This window comes from Solanum verrucosum, unplaced genomic scaffold (assembly GCF_900185275.1).
Source record: "Solanum verrucosum unplaced genomic scaffold, falcon-dt-bn FXZP01000112.1, whole genome shotgun sequence".
Taxonomy (NCBI): domain Eukaryota; kingdom Viridiplantae; phylum Streptophyta; class Magnoliopsida; order Solanales; family Solanaceae; genus Solanum; species Solanum verrucosum.
Genome location: NW_026020441.1, coordinates 695,957 through 718,974, shown reverse-complemented (window position 1 = coordinate 718,974; position 23,018 = coordinate 695,957). Strand labels below are relative to the sequence as shown.

At 36.7% G+C, this 23,018-nt stretch overlaps 1 protein-coding gene across 2 annotated transcripts in view; it reads left to right on the top strand.

The window, feature by feature from the left end:
* Positions 1 to 23,018, top strand: part of LOC125808456 (ras-related protein RABH1e) — a 942,753-nt gene that overhangs the window by 316,582 nt on the left and 603,153 nt on the right. The window lies entirely within an intron of this gene.

Below are 23,018 nucleotides of genomic sequence, written 5' to 3'. Positions count from 1 at the left end.
CAATTTCATTCCCTGTGATTGGGGGTTTTACGCTTTCTAGAATGTAGTCTGTCATCTCCGGGGATAGTTTTGTCAACAATTTTATTTCATAGCAGTTCCCTGCTGTCACAAAATCTTTGACTTCTAATTCCTTTTCAATGGCAGTATCTCCTTCTACAAAATACAGTGCCCCCTGTTTTGTCCAGTTGTCAAACCAAAAACTAGAGTTGCCAATCTTCACCTGCCACCATATGTTATGTTCTACCTCTTCTCTAACAAAGATTATTTTTTTTCCATACATGAGAAGATCCCTGCCTCTTTGTCAATACTGGATGGAGCTTTTGACAATACTTGTTCCACATGTAAGTACCCCACAAAGAGGATGTTGAAGTTCTAAAATTCCACCAAAGCTTTGCAAAAAAAGCTCCTACCATATCCTGCAATGATTTGAAACCTAGTCCTCCTTCACCCTTAGAGTAACACATATTCTCCCAAGATATCCAGTGCTCATTTTTAGCTCCAGTTGAGCTACCCCAGAAAATTTTTGCAAACAGCTTATGCAATTGGCTAATGACTCCTTTTGGAGGGTTCATGGCTGATAACATATATATTGGCATTGACTGTAGAATATGTGCTATTAGGATGTATCTTCCCCCAAAGGATAGAAAACTGTTCTGCCATGAATGGATTCTCTTAGCCACCTTCTGTATGATACCCTCAAAGTGAGATTTGTTCTTCATCCCATAGAAAAGAGGACAACCTAGATAAGTGAATGGAAAGGAACCCATTCTTAATCCTGTAATTCTTCTTATCTGGAAGCTCACCCCTATTGGAACTTTCTCATGTAGATACACCAAGCCTTCAATATACAACCCAAAAGAAACAGAAAAAAAAGGGACATAACCCTTTAAAAAATTGTATAGGAGTCGCAAAAAGATAGGAGCAGAGGGCTAGTGTTCACCCAGAAAGTACTTGAGGGTGTTAATAACCTTCCTATAGAAGGAATTCTAGGAGCGTTCCACATTTTTGGAAAGGCTGGAGTAGGAAGTCTAGACAAAGATGACAAGATCAGTGTTGGAATAGTTGACTTCGCTCGTGAGAGAATCAACTTGCTCGATCAACTTGTTGACAGCCAAGATTCCTTCTCGTTTTATCCTTTTTATTGTAATGCGCGGCTTACCAACATCTGTATGGGTATCCTTCTGAAGGCCAAAAACCTTCTCAACAACATCTTGAAGTGTCTCCACCCCGCGTTTCGCAGCAAGGATGTGAGTTTTGAGTTCATCAGTGTCCTGGAGTAGGAGAGTAGTCGAATCTACAGAGATTTTAGTTGGCTTGACAAAATCTGCCTTGGCTTTGACGAAGTCCTTTTTCACCCATTTGATTCCTACCTACACATACCCCATACACGAAAAGGTGTGAGACTCATAAGTAGTATTAATCTCAATAGGTTTAAACATAGAGAGGTCCACCGCTCGATCCACCAGAATTCGTGAGATGAGCAGCCTATAAGGTAAACAGGCAGAAGTGTTTGAATCCTCAGCACTTTCCAGAATATACTCTTTGAACGAAACCGCCCAGTTAATGCGGTACTTCTTCTATAAATAGTAAAGTACAAACACATCCCGAGTACATATGATACTTAGAGAGCCTTTCTAAGAATGAGAGTAGTGGCAATAATATGTGCCAGAATATGATGTTCAAAATAAATAGATAGAGGTCTAAAATCAAACAAATCAGCATCGAGTTCAGCCACGACTATCTTAGCACCTTCCAGAGATACCTTAAAATCATCAGGCCATGTTCCATTTATGTACAGAATCACACCAGAGAATTTAGTACCAAAAACATCTTCAAACAACAGTTCATTAAAAATAATACGACTATTCATTACAAGAGTTTTGAACTCACCATTGTAGTTAGAAACACGAAGATTTGCATAGAATAAACGAATAGCTTCTTTAAAAAAATCAAGGCCACAAATACTAAACAACAAAAACAATTTCTTAGCTTTAAGAAACGCAGTGAGAGTCCCTTAGTTGACTAAAATTTATCACCCGATCGGGAACAATGGGTCGAGACTTGAAGCTATCAAACCTGTTTTTCTGTTCAACAACTTTTGCATGTCTTTAGGAGAGAGAGATTCAGAGGCGCATGGTCGGGGTTTCTTTCGATCCTTCTTTTTAACTGACGAGGCTTTCCTTTTGGAAGAAAGAGAGACGAAACAACCAACGGATATATTGCTGGAAGAGGACAAAATATTCACCTTGAAAAAGCCAGAACAGTGAAGGTCAGAGTTTTTCAAAGAAGCCATTGAACGAGTTCTAGGCATGATGAGATAGAAGAAGAGAGGAAAAATAAATAAATAGAGAGAGAGAGTGAAGAAGGAGAAGAGTTTAACAAAGGAAAAGGAAGAGCCGAGAAAGGAAGTGACATGTCAAAAAGGAAAGGTTTTATGGAGAAGAGGAAAGGGCAGAACAAAGTAATAATTAACAGCTGAGAAGTCTAAAAAAATAAGGAAAAGAAATCTCACTAATTAAAAGAGGTAATACCGAGACAATTACGGAGAAAACAAAATCTTTCTTCAAGCTAGGGTTTAATAAAAATGTCACCTAATTGATTTTCAGAATCAACAAATTCCAAAGAAAAGTCACCATTTTCAATATGATCTTGAATAAAACTTTGCTTGATATCAATATGCTTAGCCCTAAAATGATGCACAATATATTTAGATAAGCTAATAGCACTGGTTTTATCGCAAAAAATAGGAACAACTTCATGAGAAAGATCATAATCAAGTAGTTGATGCATCATCCATAATTATTGGGTACCACAACGTCCAACGGCTAGATACTCGGACTCTGTAGTAGATAATGCAACCAAAGTTTGTATCTTACTGTTCCAAGAGATCAGGGATTGACCCAAAATTTGGCAAGTTCCCCTAGTGCTTTTTGACCATTTTTGTCACTTGCAAAATTAGCATCTTAGTATCCAATTAAATCAAAGTGAGATGAGTGAGGGTAACTTAATCCAAGTCTATTGTTCCAATAAGATAACAAATGATTTGTTTTACTACAGTGAGATGTGATTTTTTTAGGGCCGATTAAAAACGTGCACATTTGCACATGATATACATGATGTCTGGTCGATTGGGAGTTAGATAAAGTAGAGATCCGACCATCCCTCGATACATTTTTTTCATCCACATCTTTTCGTGGTGCATCTATTTTGAGACAAGTGGAAAGACTCACGGGAGTTCCGAAAGCTTTTCCTTTTTCTAGTCCGAACGTCTTTGTCAGTTCCTTTGTGTATTTGGTTTGAATGACAAATGTTCCATTTGCTGACTATCTAATTGGTAATCCGAGAAAGAAAGTGAGCTCTCCCATTAGGCTCATTTTGAAATCTCCCTTCATAAGATTAGCAAAGATCTCATTCATAAAGGGGTTTGAACTTCCAAATATAATATCATCAACATAAATCTGAACTATGAGAATAAAAGAGTCAGATCTTTGTGTAAAAAAAATTGTATAAATTTTTCCTCTTTGAAATTTTTTATTAAGTAAAAAGTTACTTAATCTCTCACACCAAGCCTTGGGAGCTTGCTTGAGACCATAAAGTGCTTTAGAGAGTTTGTAACATAATCAGGAATAGTTTTCAAATCCCAGAGGTTGTTTAACAAAAAAATCTTCTTTGATAAAACCATTTAGGAAAGCACTTTTCACATCCATTTGAAAAAGTTTGAAGCACTTAAACGATGCATAAACTATAACAATTCGAATAGATTCTAACCTTACTATTGGTGCAAAAGTTTCATCGTAATCAATACCTTCATGTTGAGAGTATCCTTGAGCTACTAATCTTGCTTTGTTACATATAACTTTTCCATCTTTATTGAGTTTATTTAGAAAGACACATTTAGTTCCAATGACTGAGCAGTTCTTTGGTCTTTTGGTAAGAGTCCATACTTAATTTCGTTCAAATTGATCAAGTTCTTCTTTCATTTCTTCTTTCCAGGATTCATCTTCCATTGCCTCATTTATACGTTCTGGCTCAATCTCTCAGACGAGTGCCACAAAAGCTTTCTTTTTCAATGAAGCTCTGGTTTGCAGCGAATCATTTGGTTTTCCCATGATGAAGTCATTTTGATAGCTAGCATTATGTCTCCATTCTCTGGGAATACCATCCTTATCATCTGGGATAGTCGGCTTTGGTTCTAGGATAGCTGACTCTTCTGAAGTAGTTTGAACAGGGGCATTTGTGCAGCTTTCAGTATCTATTGTAGGAGTAGTTTCACCGTCAGTAGTTTCTACTTCCTATATTCTTGGGTTAGTATCATAAAAATAACATGAATATATTCTTCAATGCTTAAGGTTCTTTTATTAAAACTCAAAAAACACGGCTGACATATGCATACCCTAAAAATATTCCTTCATCACTTCTTGGATTAAACTTACCGAGATTTTTCTTACCATTGTTGTGAACAAAACATTTGCATATGAAAGGATGAAAATAGCTAATATTGGGTTTCTCACCTCTCCATGGTTCATATGGAGTTTTCTTATGTATGGCTTGATGAGGTACCTATTTATAATATGACAGGCAGTACTTATCGCTTTAGACCAAAAGTGATCTGGAAAGCTGCGATCAAGCAACATAGATCTGGTTGTGTTCTGTAATGAACGATTTTTTCTTTCTACTACGCCATTTTTCTGTGGTGATTTGAGATGAGAAATTTTGAGTGAACCCCTTTTTATCACATAATTCCTCAAAAGCTTTATTTTCGAATTCTCCACCATGATCGCTATGAATTGTAGAAATAAGTATTCTGCTTCTCTTTGGACTTTTCTATAAAATACTTCAAAATTGGCAAACACTTTGTTCTTATGAGATAAAAAGATAACCAAAGTGAATCTTGAAAAGTCATCTACAATTACGAATTCATATTTCTTACCAGCAATGCTCACGATTCGAGTGGGACCGAATAGGTCCGTATGCAAGATTTGAAGGGGTTTAGTAGTACTTACAATATCTTTCACTTTGAACGGCGAACGAGTTTGCTTACCAAGTTGACATGCATCATAGATATGATCCTTCTCAAATTTTAATTTTGGAAGTCCAATAACTAATTCAAGTCATGATAGTTTTCCAAGAGCGTGCATGCTTGCATGACCAAGTTTTCTATGCCATAGCTAAGATTCATTTGATACAACAGTGAGGCATGTGAGAGTGGGTAAATTGATGTTATTCAAAACATAGATATTGTCCACTCGATCTCCAATAATATTGATGTCTTTAGTTGTATGCCTGATGGTGCAATTTGTAGTGTTAAAAGAGACCTTGAATCCAGCATCACATAGTTGAGTGATGCTGAGAAAATTATGTTTGAGTCCGTCTATAAGGTATACTTCTCATAGATTGCATGATGAGCTCAGAGTGATCGATTTGACTCCTATTATTTCTCCTTTTGCATTATCTCTGAATCATACATGCCCTCCATTAAGGTCTTTTATTGTCTTGAAATTTTCTTTCTTTTGCATATCTATCTGGAGCATCCACTATCTATTACCGACATTCCCTTTTTGTAGGTTTTCTTGGTTTTCTCCTGCAAGACAATTAAATTAATTTCTTTTAGGTACCCAAGTATTCTTAAGTCCTCGATGGTTAGTATCGTAACTTTTGGTCTCCAAATCCATTTTCCAGAAGAATATATCTTACAGTTAAATGATTTGTGACCAATGTCACCACAAGAAAAACATGTAATTTTAAAGGAAGGTCCAACCGAATAAAAGGAGGAATTATGAGAGATATTTTGGGTAGCTTTGTTAGATCTAACAGAGCTGTGACTGGATGATTTCCTGATGTTGTTTAACTGTATTTTTACTTCGTCAAGTTCCTTTAATAGTAAGTCAACTTCAATATGACTTGCTTCTAGAAGAATTTGTTAGTTTTTCTTCTCTTGAGCAATTTTGTTATATTTATCAATAACTTTCTGCAATTCATGAGTAACCATATCCAAATAGGTTTGCAAATCATTACAATTTGAGCAGTTACAAGGTCTTACCTCACTTGATTACCCTAGTGCCATGAAGCATATGTTAGTAGTTTCATCATGATCATCTTCAGATGTTTCTCCTTGACTCCAGGCTCTGAGACTTTTTGGATCTGCATTTCTTCGATTATTTCTCTTCTTCCTTTCTAGACAATTTTGTTTGATACGTCTTGGTTTTCCACAGTAGTAGCATCGATTATCATTTCTTTAGTATTCGTTGCTCTTGAACTCTTGTTGAGGCCTTGGTCTAAGCATTTGTCTGACTCCTTGGTTTATGAGGTCAATTCCTTCACTTTGAGTTTCATCAATCTCCTCTTCAACTTCAACAATGAAAGATACAATTTTTTTCTTATCATCTTTGTGGTGTCTATTAATATGGTTTTATTCATAGGCCATAAGATTTCCTCTCAGTTCATCGTAAGTCATTTTCTCCAGATCTCCATCTTCAAAGATAGCAACTTTGGTTACCTATGCTTTTGGGAGACTTCTGATGAGTTTCCTAACTTGTAGTCCATTTGAAATTATCATTCCCAAGGATTTGAGCTCGCAGGCAATTTTGCTAACTCTTGAGAACATGTTCCCAATGTTTTCATCTTTTGCCATTTTGAATAGTTCATATTCATTTACCAGTGAACTGATTTGAGCTTACTTAACTTTGCTAGTTCCTTCATTAGTAACTTTAAGTTTGTCCCACATCTCTTTCGCAGTTTCTCATGTAAAGATCTTTTCGTATTCTTCTCCGCTAACTGCACAATATAACAAACTTATAGCTCTAGAATTAGTTTGGATTACCTGTTGTTGTTCCTTTGCAATGTCAAAGGATTCTGGATCAAATGGCTTGTTAGTGTCATCCTTTCTAGTGAGATCAAGGATTGACTTTGGTCCCTTCTTGATAACTATCCATCCTTGTAGATCGTTTGAGGAAATGAAGATTGTAAATCTGTCTTTCCAATGAGAGTTATGTTGGCCGTTAAAATAGGGAGGTCATTTTGAGGAATGAGCATCTTGAAGGAGAGCACCAGGGATTCGGTAGTTTGACATAGATGTTTGCGCAAGTGTGGTTAAACACTTTGATTTGTGAGACCTACTATGATACCAATTGAAAGTCAATAGGGGGTGAATTAAAAATTCCTTTAGTCGACTTCAGTATGAGATAGTCGACTCACCTGCAGACAGTGAAATATAAGAGTAAAAAGAGAAAGTAAAAGATAAAGAGATTTATACTGGTTCAGAATACCAGTGTGGTGCCTACTTCCAATCCCCTTGGGTTTCAACGGTTTTCTTAAGAGCTTGATGAGAACTTGGATAGTACAAATTATTTCGACTAAGAATCTTGTCTGATATGCAAATCAGATGTTCTACCTTGACACAACCTCTACATGTATAACCTACACTCGGATCTTTCTTTCTCTTTTCTTTTTCGATTGTATGCTCACGATAATACAAAGATTTTATGAAAGAAAATAAAAGACAACAGTACAAGTTCAAGTAAAGTGCATACTTCGTGACTACAACTAAGAGACATATAGTATTGGAGCACTTCTCTTTTAAGGAAAACCCAAGAGTGATTAAATCAAGGATCTTCGATTGAGTCCTTGATTTTGATTGATTTTCTGAGTCATGTCCGTATCAGATATGTGCATGAGCAAATCGATTTTCTTCCTTCGTTTGAAGATCTTCTTGTTGTCTTGAATCTTGGTTGATCTCGTTGACCATTGATGTTGATTTTGTCAATCTCTAGATTTGATTCATCCTAGTCGGATGCTAGGATTGTGGCTATCTTGAAATGATTTTGTATCCCTTGATTGATGATCTTCCTTCTTCAGTGATAACATATTATCTCTTTTTTTCTTTAATGGGGCTTGGGTGTTGTATGCTTGACTTCTTTCTTTTTGAATTCTTGGCTTGCAATTAGTCACATATTGGTTAAGTGTTTCATTATTAAAAGCAATCGATCCTATGGGGCTAACACTTGTAATCCTCCAAAGTTGAATCCTCAATAGGTAATTTTGTCCACTGCACAAGCATTCTGACAAATGTTACGTTCCCACGTTCCACCAGTTTTGAACCAGAAAGGACTTCACCAACATAGCTCTGTCTCTTGGTTGGGCAGCTTACAAGCAATGGATGAAAAAGCACAATATATTTTCTATTCACTAGGTTTCAAAATACTATACCCTTCCAGAACCTTGACAACCAATATTCTTTTTGCAAAGGGAGGTTGAAACATCTTGATCTAGTGTGGAATCAGCTGCAATTTTCAAAAAGAAAGATTTAAAGGAATTCAAAAGCTTCCTTGGCAACACGTCGTTTATGTAATGCAGTGACCTCTGGCTTTCTTTGGTTAGTGCTTGAACCAAAATCATTTTAAGTGCTGCCCTCATCAATATATAATTCTCTCCATGTGAACAAGGAAATCTGACTAGTCCAAGAGCAAACATAAATTGTGGAAAATTCAATTGTAAACTAACTTTTCTGAACTAATTGCCCCAGCCAAAAGCATTTCTCAATTCTCTAACGACTTTAACAGCACGAAAAGTCCCCTCGTCTTGATTCATGTTCTCTTATTTATTCAGCTCTATAAACATCCGGAAGGCAAAATTCAAGTTTGCTTTGGATTTATTTAAGCAATGAGACAAAATCATGCAACCAATCATATATTCTAAGCCAATCGAGTTGCTACCTGGGTCAAAAGTAAATGCATATTCTTAATCAAATTACTGAGTTTGACAACCTCGTCATTAGCAGAACTACTAATACAAAAATCAACCAACACGAGGTTGGTATGGGTGCATAACTAACAGGTGCACCAATATACTATGTAATGGATCCGAATTGTTTTTGGAAATCGTGATCACATACCTGTTGCACTTCAACTTTCTGGTGATTGAGCCTCGAATGTCCAACTGCTAAGTCATTCTTGATTCCCACGTGATAGGGAAGAACATTGATCCTTTTATCTTTCTCAAAATGCAATAAGTACACCACAAAGTTAGACTTATTAAAACCAAGTCTGGCACACAATGCATCAACAAAGTTGACCATTTTAGCATGGAATGATGTGCTCTCAGTACCACATTGTACTCTAACGATATGTGGAGAATTTTCAAGGTGCCAAATAATACAGATGTGTAGCTTTATAACTTGTTCTTTGATAACAAACAACAAACATAATATCTGTTTGTAATCCTCTGTTGCTTTCTTCCTCAATATCACTTAATGAACCTCAGAAGATGTCATATTTTCATAAATGTTTTTGCCTTCAGATAATAAGAAAGGAAGTTGTCACCTTGAAAGGCATCTACAACAGAATACGGAGGATACTGTAATATAGAGCAGGAAATGTCTGTTATGGAATCGAATAAATTAGAAAGAAAAATTAGAGAGAATGAATGATAACTCTTTGTATTGATTCTTGCATTGATTCAAATAGAAGAATACATCACTATTTATAAATAATTAAAGATAACAAAATATATTATTTTCCTTTTATATACTTCTAAAAGGAAACTAAATATTTTGCAATTAATGTAAACCCTAGACTTGAAAGGAAATTAAATACTATAGAATATTTTTAGACTAAAAAGAAAAAGTAAAAAGATTCTACCAAATTTCAACATTCCCCCTCAAACTCAAGTAGATGTATCTAACTTGAGGTTGAACACTTCTTATTCTTGAAAAATATCTTCTCCTTACTTTTGTTGTGGAAATAGAATTCATTCTCACATTCTTCTTCTACTTTTAGTGCCTGTGATTTATCTTGAGTATCTTTGAACTGGCACACTTTTGTAACATGACTTGTTTGTTTGCAACTTTCATATAATGCATTAGATCTCCACCAACAAAAAATTTTCAAGTGTGTTTTCTTTTTGCAATATTTGCAATGAGGATAATCAACTTTTCTTTTTTGATAGTTTGCATAAAAGATACCTTCAACAAACTTTATCTTCTCTAAAAGTTCTTCTTTGTTCTTGTGCTTGAAGAGCACTTATAAATTCTACAAGAGATGGTAGAGACATCTTTAGAATCTTCCAAAGTAGAGATTTTAGACTCAAATCTCTCGGGAATAGTCACAAGAATTTTTTCAACTATTCTATTATCTTTAAAGTCATCATCAATCAACCTAATTCTGTTGACAATCAAAGAAATTCTGTCAGAATAAATATTGATAATCTCACGCTCTTGCATCCTAAGAGATTCAAAATCTTTTTTAAAATTTTGAATTTGATTTTGTATGCCTCATTCACTTCCTTGGCACTCCTTTGTAAGTTTTTCCTAGGCTTCTTTTGTTGTCTCACCTGCAATGATTTTAGAGAAAATTGAATCTGCAACTGAATTTTGAATTACAATTTTGGCTTTGTTTTTTTTGTTTTCTCTTCTGAGTGAAGTTTGATTTCAGCATCATAAGATTTTTCAGAGAGGTTGTATGAGTTTATCTTTCATTACAGCTTCCAACAAATCATAAGCCTCAAGATAAAACTTCATCTTAACAGCCCAAATTTGATAATTTTCACCATTGAAGATTTGTGGGGCATTGAAGAGAGAGTATGCTTGCCATGATTTAAAAATAAGATTTAAAATAGTATGGATTAAAAATTGGTTAAAAGTAGTCATGCATTAAAAATAAAAGCATGGGTTAAAATTGAGTTGAAAATATGTATGAATTAAAAGTGGTTGAAAGTTGTTCTTCAATGAACTCACAGATCCATTAAGATCAATGGAAGGCCCTAATACCACTGTTATAGGATCGAATAAATTAGAAAGAAAATTTAAAGAAAGAATTAATGATAATTCTTTGTATTGATTCAGATAGAATAATACATCACTATTTATAAATAATTAAAAAATATTATTTTCCTTGTAGATACTAAACTAGAAGGAAACTAAATATTTTGCAATTGATGTAAGATTTGAAAAGAAATTAAATACTATCAAATATTTTTAGACTAAAAAGAAAAAGTAAATATCAAATATTTCTTATTTATAGCCATTTGAAAAATGAAAAATGGAAAAAAACTTCTTATTTATATCCATTTGCAGCAAGGAACACGTCTGTTCGGACAATGGTGTCATTCCAGAACGTTGTGTCTTTTTGGAAAAAGTAACGCCTTTACGGAAGAAACAGGTCCCTTCAGAACGTTTTTACCGTTACACGCGAATTTCAAATAAATTCCGTTATGCGAAATTAATTATGTTAATTAACTAACATTCTGAATTAATTTATAAGAGAAAGGAAATCAATTAATGAGATTGATTAAATAAATTTTGTCCAAAAATATTATCAATCAATCACATCATTTGCCGAAGCCGAAGCTGAGCGACGACGGCGTGAGGGCCCCTTCTTCTTAACCCTTTAAGAACTAAAAGAAGTGTTTCCTAATATAAAGACAACAATTTTCCTTTCTTCTATCAATATGGGAGAAATGACTTTTCATTTGTAATTTGCAATGACTTTTCATTTTCCCTCCAAAATAGGTTCCCCCACATTTCCATTTTCTCTTCTTATTTCTCATTCCTTGCTAAAACCCAACAAATAATGCATATAATATATGTATAACTAATGTCAAGCATTACTAATACAAGTATTATTAATACACTATATTTAACATTATTCTTAATTTCTTATACACTCTATCAAATGATCCCTTACTGATTTAGTTATGACAATTTCTTTGTAGGAAACAAAATTAGCTAACCATAGATTGCTTATTAGTTTTCTCTTGCTTAGAAATTGTTTATTTGAAGTGTTGAAATTTTTCCTTTAATACTATTCCCTGTTAAGGAGAAGTTTTTCCAATAATGTATCAAAGTGTTTCCATGAATTCAGATCTCCATGTGTTTCAATTTGTTTGTCTAGTTTTGAATTGACACAGACATGTAGAATGCACAAAAATGCTCTTTAATCACGTGGTCTTAAATATGTCACGTGAAAAGTTAGAGTTAAAGAGTTGTCAAAAAAGGAAAGAAACATTTTTTTAATTTTTTAAATTGACTAAAAAGAAAGTAAAACAAACAAATTGAAATTGAGGGAATATGAGGTTGGGCTCTAAGGACGAACCTTTAAACGGGATAATCTCTCTTCTTCTTAGTTCATCATATTGAAGGTATCCCATATAACCACAAGCTGAGGCTGTCCAAAATTGGACATCAAGGATGCCAAATTCTTGTTCAGCCTTAATGGCAAAGCTCATCATCCCATCTGATATTATACAAGAAATTGGTGAAATGACCGGTGATGAAATAAGCTTTGATAGTAAATCCCAAAAATGAGTCAAGCAGTTCTTCCTTATCGAGTCACATAAGGAAGCAGGATCTTGAGTTACATCACGATCTGATGGTGGCAATCCTTCCGGGATAGTCTCAAATTTGAAATCCTGGAAGCTTTTCTCAAAGTCAGGGCCTTGTGATTGGATTAGACGTTTATGGTTATATTCAGTGTTGACAAATGTTACATAGAAACCTCTTGAGTGCAAAATTTTGGCTAATTTCAGTGAATGAAAAAGAAAAAGTAAATATCAAATAATTAATTTTTAATTACCACTAAATATGTATTTTTAGCGGCAATTAGCACTCTTTGTATATGTCCCTAAAGCCTTTAGCAACATCGGTTCTAATGACACTTAAGTACTAATGCGGTAAAAACTTTAGCATTCTTTATTAATGTCTATATTTATTGCTGCTAAAGTTGTTTTGTTGTAGTGGTATATCATGAATTATTTCTTCTCCCTGAAAATATTTATGTTCTCATATCAGCTCTAAGGCTGGGCAGATAAAACTCATGGTATGACTATTCCTGCTGAAGGACCATATCGTATTCAAACATTGCTTGAACTGATTGGATTTGCTGGTCAGATTATCTCATGAAATTTTCTACTCATGTTTTCTTGGCCTACTTTAACTTGTGGGAACAATACCATGTTAAATGGCAGAGAATACCCCATTATCTACACTCTATGTAGCAAATCTATTGTAGGAGGTAGCATCAAAGTTTTCTCTTTTATTGCCCAAGAAAGTTGTTTTGCACAATAAGTCCACAAAGTTTCATCTTTTTGGTATGGTATCTGAGTGAATGAATAAGTTTTTTCTTTTCAATTTTTTGGAAATATTCAATAACAGCTGAATTTTTATTACTTCTTATATAACAACAATAACAACAACATATTCCATGTAATTTCATGAGTGGTGATTGGGGAGGATAGTGTATACGCAGCCTTATCTCCTACCTTCTAAGGTTAGAGAGGGTTTTATCTTTTTGACAAGAATTGTTATTGCGGCTTGCTACGTGTGTCTCCGGTTAATTGAACAGAAAAATCAATCTCTTCTAAATTGCATTACGTGGAATGTTAAATTTTGAATTTCTTTTCTTAGCTCATTCTATTTTTTAAAAAATCTTTGATAAATATGAATAGTAGTAGATAATTTCTCATATGGTTCCAAGGAGATATATGACGAGTTGAAAAGTTTGATAATCTGCTAATTGCAATTAATTCTTGAATATTCTTGAACATATGATTTAGTATCAACTTGGAGGCAGAGAAACAATAATAATTTGAGAGAAGGGGGAACTGTAAAATGAGTAACTATTAAGCGGATATGCAGAACTTCTACTAAAAAGATATACCAAAAAGAAAAAGAGCCTCTTTATCACTCAAGATCACGACATTTTTAATTGGTTAATTTTAGCACTCCTTTATAAAGATATATAATGTATCCTTTATTACAATCTATTTTCTATTGTAATTATTGAACTATACATATAACCCAAAGATAAACGGATTATGCCTCTCCGCTTCCAATTCCATCGATATATGTTGTCATTTCTATACCTTGAGAAGGTATGGGTCTTATTTTCATCGATGTGTGTCCCGTGAGCTAACAATTGTTTGAAGAAGTTTGCTAATGTCGATTTCTTATAGAGAAACCATATTGGAGTAGATCTTATTGCAAACTGATGGTAATTGAGTTGTCAAGAAGTACAATTTATATTGATAGGAGTTAGTGATAAGTACTTATACTTCTAGATGTTTTGATGATCTCCTCACAAGTGCAGGGACCTGGTCCTCTGCAGAGTATGTATACTCGTCCAGTTGTCAAAGTGTTGTACAATTGTAAAAGCTGTCTGCGTCAGGAAGTTAGTGAAGTTGCAGAGTACTTCACCAATCAGAAGCGATGAGGTTGCTTGTACGTTGGTAATAACTTTTCATGGTATATATCACACAACAAACAAACAATATTATTTATTCAAAAAGGAGAAATATTTTCAAGCTTCAAAACAGCAAGGGACTTGATAGAAGTGTTGCGATTTTCTTTCTGTTCCAGCTGCTTTTGTTTGCTTGTAATAGTTCTTACATTGTAGAATTCGTTTCGTTGTGATAAGAAACGTTTTAACGTGTGTGAATCATTGTGAGTTCTGAGTTAGAGTTAACTTGGTTCTTACTCTAAAATCTATATTAATCAGGATAGGATTAGTATAGTGGGTAGTGTGGTATCTACTCTAGCTCGTCTAAGTAATAGGAGGTGTTACTTAGAGTTGGGATTAGCAGGCTAATCTCGGTTTGTAACTGGCTTTTACTTTTGCTTAGAGAAGATTAGTGAAAAACAATTCTAAAAGTCCTGGCAGGCTAGGTCATGGTTTTACTCCCTTGAGCAAGGAGGTTTCCACGTAAACTCTCTTGTTAATCTTTGTTTTTCAGCACTTGTTCTTTACTGTTTTAGTTTCAACTGTGCTGAGGGACCTGGTCCCATTGATACTGGTGGACGCATACATTCCATCAGTTAGGTTTACTCATTTCTTTACCATTTTCTCCTCAAAGCTCCTTTGATCTATCTACTGGTATTCTTTTTCAATAATAGTTGTAGATATTGAAAATTCAAGTTCATCAATTTTTTGTCTCTCCCTGTTCTATGGTACGTATGCATTTATCAACTTTATTTTTTCAAGTTTACATTTTCTACTTTAGATAAAGTTATCTTCTTCTTTCTACTTTACTCATTATTAATTAGAAATTACATTTGTATTTTAACTGTAGTTAGCTTCGAAGCTCAGCAAGAACTCCATTGAGTTACAAAGTGTCACGCCCCGAGCCTACACCCTGGACGTGGCCGGCACTCGAAGACCATTGCTGGCACCCAAGCGAACCCTTGGCTTGGCTTTCTTAACTCAGCGGAAACTTAACTCGACAGCACAACTTAATGCAATGAAAGGTTATAAAATAACCAACTGATAAAATTCTGGCCAAAAAGGCAACTCGATTCCCAAAATAGAATATTTACATATATACAAAGATGAGAGACTCAAAACCAACTGACTGACTGTCTATGAAGCCTCTATATCACTGGGATGGATGTTGGGACAGACCTCGCAACATCCTAACAAAACAAAACTAAGAGAACAACATAATCGAGTCCTCCGGAACACAAAGAGGCTCACCACTGACTCTGGAGTGCTCAGCTGGACCAACGGCGTGCTGAATGCTGACCCTGGGTACCTGCGTCTGTATCGTCATAAGATGCAGGCCAACTGGCATCAGTACATTGAATGTACAAGTATGTGAGCTGGAAAGTTAAACCACAACTTAAGCTTGAAAGAAATACAAATGAACTCTTACCTTGGCTCTGTTCAACTCATGAATAACTGAACTCAATATATAAAGCAATAAGACGCATGCAATATATAAAGCTTGTAAATCAGTGTAAACAACTTAGCTTGTTAAAGATAAAACAATAACAACTCAATTTTACTTATATAAAAGTAATATAACTTTAGTGGGAGATTCTTTAACCGACAATCACCATTATGAGCCCTAGTGGTGATACAACGTTTTACCTCACGTTGCCTAAGGACCATCCTATACCTTGCCGTGATATAGGAAGCTAACTTTACTAAGTGGATCCACTAGCTTAACTTTACGGATTCATCTAAAAAGTATGACCCGTTAACTCCCATGTTGGCGCATGGTTCTTATGGAGAGTTCAGTTTATATGAACTCGTGTCCCCAATTCGGTGCTCAAGACTACTCCCAAAGATACTTAGCTCATAAGTGTTTTAAACACATCTTTCTTTAGTTTGAGATAATTACTCAAAATCTAGCCCAAAGGCTCTCTTTTGGAAACATAGTTCCTTTTCTTACTCAAATGTAAAAACATTTAGAAACTTCTTTGGGAATACATAGTTCCCTAATACTTTTGAGAAATGACCTCAACTTTAAACTCTTTACTCAACTTGAAACTCTTTACTTGACTTGAAACTTGAGCCTTAAAATGAAGTTAAAACATTCAATAAAGACTCTTGAATAACTTTAAAAACTTGCTTGACTTGCTTCTTAACTTCCAAGCTTAACTCTTAACTTCACTTGACTTGGAAACTAACTCTCCTTGAATTGGATTTATGGATTCAAGGTGTTTGATCACATGATATGAATGAGTTCTTGACGTTTAGACATACCTTGGAGTGTCAAAAACAACTATAAAACATAGGTACATTACCAAGGAACATCTATGGAAAAGTGAGGAAAGGAATGGGAAAACTTGGCGCTCTGAGAGGCGCGGAGCGCCAGACCAGAAACATCAGAGGAGGCCTGCTGGTGCACTGATGGGCGCACCGCCCCAAGGGGGAAAGTTCAGAGCCCCTCTTGGGGCGCGCTGACAGGCGCGATGCCCCGCCCTTTTTCCCCGAAAACCGACTTTTCTCCTTAGTTTTCTCCAACTCTAAACCTTCTACACTTCAAAGTTTCCAACCCCAAACACTTAAAATCATAAAAATCTTAACATACAATAGATTCAACTCAGAAACAGCACTCGAAACATACACCACCCCAACAAGAACTTCAACACAACACAACTACAACTTCAACAATTACAACCAACAACTTCAACAAACATATTCAATCTTTTCTTTAAATTAAACTAGCTTGGCGTGTGGGGGAAAGAACCAACCCAATACTATGAACTCTCATAGCTTAATAGGGATCACCCCCGAAGAAAACCACGACGATCTTTACGAAGTTTGCTTCTTCTTCTCCTTTCTCTCGTTTTCTCTCAAGAACCCTAACTCTTACTCTTTTTAAAAAATGAAAAACTGATCAAAAATCAGTCTTACACCTTAATATTTATCCAAAGACAAGGCTAGGGAAAAGACCAAAATACCCTTACAATTTCCGGACGGATTCCCTGCCAACTGCCCAACTTTCAAAGGGCATAACTCGCTCATACGAACTCAGAAATGAGCAAACTCGATGGCGTTGGAAGGACCAATCCACGAACTTTGCAAACATAACTGGAACTACACCTAGATCATCCTAAGCTAGGAGTTATAACTGTTCAAAGTTGGCCAAAAATTCATTATTTTCCATACTTGATCAAATTTTTCCAGATTTTTTTTAATTCTTTCCAAAAAGACTATTTCCAAGTTTTAACCTTCTTCCTAGTCACCAACTTGCAAGATGTCACAATATCTCCCCCTTGGGAACATTCGTCCTCGAATGAGGTTACTCTTACTAGGCAAAAGGTGAACATCAATTCTAACACTCCCCCCCCACAAGCAATTTATGCAAACAATAACAAGCAACAACATGCTCACTACAATTTAAAGAGCACTAAGAAGGAAATTAGTACCTTGGTCTACATTCCCTCCGGATTCAAAGAGATATGGGTATCTCTTCTTCATATCCTCTTTGGCTTCCTCAACAAATTGGTTCCTCCAAAGGACCTTGACTGATGCTATATCCTTTGTTCTCAACCTACGAACTTGACGATATAGAATTTGAACAGGAATCTCCTCATAAGATAAGCTATCATTGATCCTTACACTTTCAGTCAGCAGGATCAATAAAGGATTGCCTAAGCACTTTTTCAACATGGAGATATGAAATACCGGATAAACCGTTGCTAGTTCCTGCGGCAACTCCAACTCATATGCAACATTGCCAATCCTCTTGGCTATGCGGTAAGGTCCAATATACCGGGGACTAGGTTTCCCCTTCTTACCAAACCTCATAACCCCTTTCATGGGTGAAACTTTCAAATATACCCAATCATCTATTTCAAACTTTAACGCCCTTCTCCTAACATCAGTGTAGGATTTCTGGTGACTCTGTGCCATTTTCAATCTCTCTTGAATCAATTTCACCTTCTTCATAGCTTGGTGAACTAAATCAGGTCCTATCAACCCTACTTCACCAACTTTAAACCATCTAATAGGAGATCTACGTCTTCTCCCATAAAGAGCTTCATATGGAGCCATTTGGATGCTGGAGTGATAACTGTTGTTGTAGGCAAACTCAATGAGAGGTAGGTGATCATCCCAATTACCTTTGAAATCGATCACACAAGCCCTCAACATATCTTCTAAAGTCTGAATAGTACGCTCTACTTGCCCATCAGTCTGAGGATGAAAGGCAGTACTCAAGTTCACCTTGGAACCCAAGCCTTTCTGAAAAGATTTCCAGAACTGTGCACCTCTATCTGAAATAATGGAGACTAGGACTCCATGAAGTCTCACCACCTCTTGAATATATAACTTGGCATAATCTTCTGCTGAATTGGTAGTCTTTACTGGTAGAAAATGGGCTGACTTTGTCATTCTGTCGACAATCACCCAAATAGAATCATGTTGTCTGCGAGACCTTGGCAACCCTGTGATGAAATCCATATTGATCATCTCCCACTTCCATTATGGAAGTTCTAACCTCTGAGCTAAACCAACGGGCCTTTGGTGCTTAACTTTCACTTGTTGGCAATTTGGACACTTAGCAACAAACTCTGCAATGTCCTTCTTCATGCCATCCCACCAATAAACTTCTCTCAAGTCACGATATATCTTCGTGGAACCTGGATGAATGGAATATCTGGAACTGTGAGCTTCATCCATAACCCCTCTTGGAGTTCATCTATCATAGGTACACACAATCTATCTTAATACCTCAATACTCTATCTCTCCCTTGTTCAAAAGCTAATACTCTTTGCTTTTGAACATTTGCTTTCAACTCAAGCAAAATGGGATCTTGATCTTGTTTCTCTTTCACTTCTGACACTAGTGATGACTCGGCCCCGTTTGTCACCGCTATACCTCCTTCTGCGGAATCCATAAGTCTGACTTCCAGACGTGCCAGTCTGTGCACATCTTTTGCTAACTCTCTCTTCTCTTCTTCAATATGGGCGGTGCTACCCATAGACAACCTGCTTAAAGAATCAGCAACAACATTATCCTTACGTGGGTGATAAAGAATACTCAAGTCATAATCCTTGAGTAACTCTAACCACCTCCTCTGTCTGAGATTAAGCTTTTTTTGAGTAAACACATATTGAAGGCTCTTGTGATCAGTAAATACATCAACATGCACACCATACAAGTAATGACGCCATATCTTCAAGGCGAACACTATAGTAGGCAACTCTAAGTCATGGGTTTGGTAGTTCTTCCTATGAACTTTCAACTGTCTGGAGGCATAAACTATAACTTTGCCATTCTGCATCAAGACACAACCCAAACCAACTCTAGATGCATCACAATACATCATAAAACCTTGAGTACCTTCTGGTAAAGTCAAAACTAGAGCTGTAATCAACCTCTTTTTAAATTCCTGAAAGTTTTTCTCACAAGCTTAGACCATTGAAATTTCACTACCTTCTGAGTCAACTTTGTCAAAGGAGATGCAATAGACGAGAACCCCTCAACAAACCTTCTATAATAGCCAGCTAAACCCAAGAAACTCCTAATTTCTGTTGGAGATGTGGGTCTAGGCCAATTCTGCACTGCCTCAATTTTCCGAGTATCAACTTTAATTCCATCACCGGACACAATGTGGCCTAGGAACGCCACAGACTTAAGCCAAAACTCACATTTGGAGAACTTGGCATACAACTCCTTATCTTTCAAAGTCTGAAGGACTAGTCTGAGATGTCTAGCATGATCTTCTTCATTCCTTGAATAGATTAGTATGTCATCAATGAAAATGATAACAAACACATCTAAATAAGGTTTGAAGACTCTATTCATAAGGTCGATGAAAGTTGTCGGTGCATAGGTCAACCCAAAGGACATAACTAAAAACTCAAAATGACCATATCTGGTCCTGAATGATGTCTTTGGAATATCACATTCCCTTACTCTTAACTGGTGATAGCCTGATCTGAGGTCAATCTTCAAAAAACAAGTGGCACCCTGAAGCTGATTGAAAAGATCATCAATCCTCGGAAGAAGATACTTATTCTTGATGGTAACCTTATTCAACTGGCGGAAATCTATACACATTCTAAGGGAACCATTTTTCTTCCTCACAAACAAGACCGGAGCTCCCCAAGGTGAGACACTCGATCGAATGAAACCCTTTTCTAGAAGATCTTTCAATTGTTCTTTCAACTTCAACTCTGCTGGTGCCATTCTATATGGCGGAATAGAGATAGGATGAGTATCTGGAATGAGATCTATGTGGAACTCTATTTCTTGTTCAGAAGGAATTTCGAGTAAATCATCAGGAAAAACTTCTGGAAACTCTCTTACTATAGGAACTGACTGAAAATGAGGTATCTCAACACTAGAGTCATTAACTCGGACTAAGTGATAGGTACAACCCTTTGAAACTAACTTTCTCGCCTTAAGGTACGAAATAAAACGACCCTTAGGCGGTGCTGAACTGCTACTCTACTCTATGACTGGCTCATTCGAAAACTGAAACTTGACTGCCGAGTTCTACAATCTATCGATGCATAACAAGCATGAAGCCAATCCATACCTAGAACGACATCGAAATCTACCATGTCTAACTCAACCAAATCAGCCATGGTGCTCTTGTGATTGATGGAAACAGGACAATCACGATAAACTTTTTCTGCTAGAATAGACTCCCCAACAGGTTTAGAAACACAAAAGGGTTCACAAAGTCTTTCAAGGAGAACATCAAACTTATTTGCAACATAAGGAGTTACAAAAGATAAACTTACTCCTGGGTCTAGCAAAGCATACACATTAAAAGCAAAGACTTTGATCATACCTGTGACAACATTCAGAGAGTTTTCTTGCTTATGGCGACTGGTGATTGCATAGAGGCGATTTGCTCCTCCACCGGTACTAGAAGTAGCTCCTCTAGGTGCCATCCTTTCTGGTGGGACAACTGAAGAAGATTGGGCCCTACTGCCCAGATTTCCACTACATTGCTTATTCTTTGGGCACTCCTTCATGAAGTGACCTTATTGTCCACACTTAAAGCAACCCGTCTGGCCCTGACGACATTTCCCTGGATGAACTCTACCACACCTAGCACATGCAAGAACCCGGTTACTTCCTTGTGCCATACTATTCTGAGACTGCGCAGGTCCAGCTCTGAAGTTCTGTGAATTCTGTCCAGTGAACTCAATTTTATTTCTGAGTACAGGTGCACTACCAGATGATGGAGCAGGTCCCCTTTGCCTTTGCTAAAAGGACGGACGGTTCGCATTACCCTTCTGCTGCCCGGACTCGTTACCGATCTTAGCTCTCTTATTTCTGAACTTTTCTCTGTCCCTCAGCTTTTCTTCCTCAACTTGTTGCACATAGACCATCAACCTTGATATGTCCATGTCCCCGATAAGCATTGCAGCCCTACCTTCTTTACTCGACAATCGAGACAGTCCAGCAACAAACAAACTCATTCTACTCCTCATGTCCGCAACCATCTCTGGCACATAACGGGAGAGTTGTGTGAACTTCATACTGTACTCATTAACACTCAAAGACTCCTGCTTAAGTGTGAGGAACTCACGTACCTTGGCCTCTTTCAATTCTTGAGGAAAGAAACGCTCCAAGAAAGCTTCCTTAAAACAGGCCCAGCTCGCAGGTGGTGCATTCTCAACTCTGCCCCTTTTCCATTGGTCGAACCAAGTTCTAACAACATCTTTCAACTGATACGCAGCTAGTTCAACCCGCTCAGTATCTGCCACATGCATCACATCAAAAATCTTCTTCAACTCCTCAATAAAGTTCTCTGGCTCCTCAGTAGTGCTTGAACCCATAAAACTCGGAGGATTCATCCCCAAGAACTCACGAATCCTAGAAGTGTCAGCTCCTTCCTATCGAACTCCCCTTTGCTGACTAATTTGATTTGTTACAGCTTGACTCAGAATTCTAATTGCCTCTCTGAACTCGGCTTTAGAAACTTCCCCTTGTGGTTGCACTCCCGGGGCATAAGGTTACTCTTGCTCATCCACTTAACGTCTAGGAAGACGCCCTCTGCCAACTCTTCGTGGAGGCATAACTATCTGAAACACGCGCAAGCATGAATTAGAAAGAAACTTTTTAGAGATCAACTCTAACACACGAGATGAGTGTGAAAGAAATGAGAAATCTTCCTAAATGTTGTAGCCTCCCAATTATAGATATGGCGCGCTTCACACTGATAACTAGGACTCTACAGACATAGCTTCATAGACTCCCTAGGACTCTTAGACTCTATGCTCTGATAACAAGTTTGTCACGCCCCGACACTCGAAGACCATTGCTGGACCCCAACCCTTGGCCTTGCTTTCTTAACTCAGAGGAAACTTAACTCGACAGCACAAGTTAATGCAATAAAAGGTTATAAAATAACCAACTGATAAAATTCTAGCCAAAAAGGCAACTCGAGTCCCAAAATAGAATATTTACATATATACATAGATGAGAGACTCAAAACCAACTGACTGACTGTCTATGAAGCCTCTATATCACTGGGATGGATGTTGGGACAGACCCCGCAACATCCTAACAAAACAAAACTAAGAGAACAATATAATCGAGTCCTCCGGAACACAAAGAGGCTCACCACTGACTCTGGAGTGCTCAGTTGGATCAACAGCGTGCTGAATACTGACCCTGGGTACCTGCGTCTGTATCGTCATAAGATGCAGGCCAACTAGCATCAGTACATTGAATGTACAAGTATGCGAGCTGGAAAGTTAAACCACAACTTAAGCTTGAAAGAAATACAAAGGAACTCTTACTTTGGCTCTGTTCAATTCATGAATAACTGAACTCAA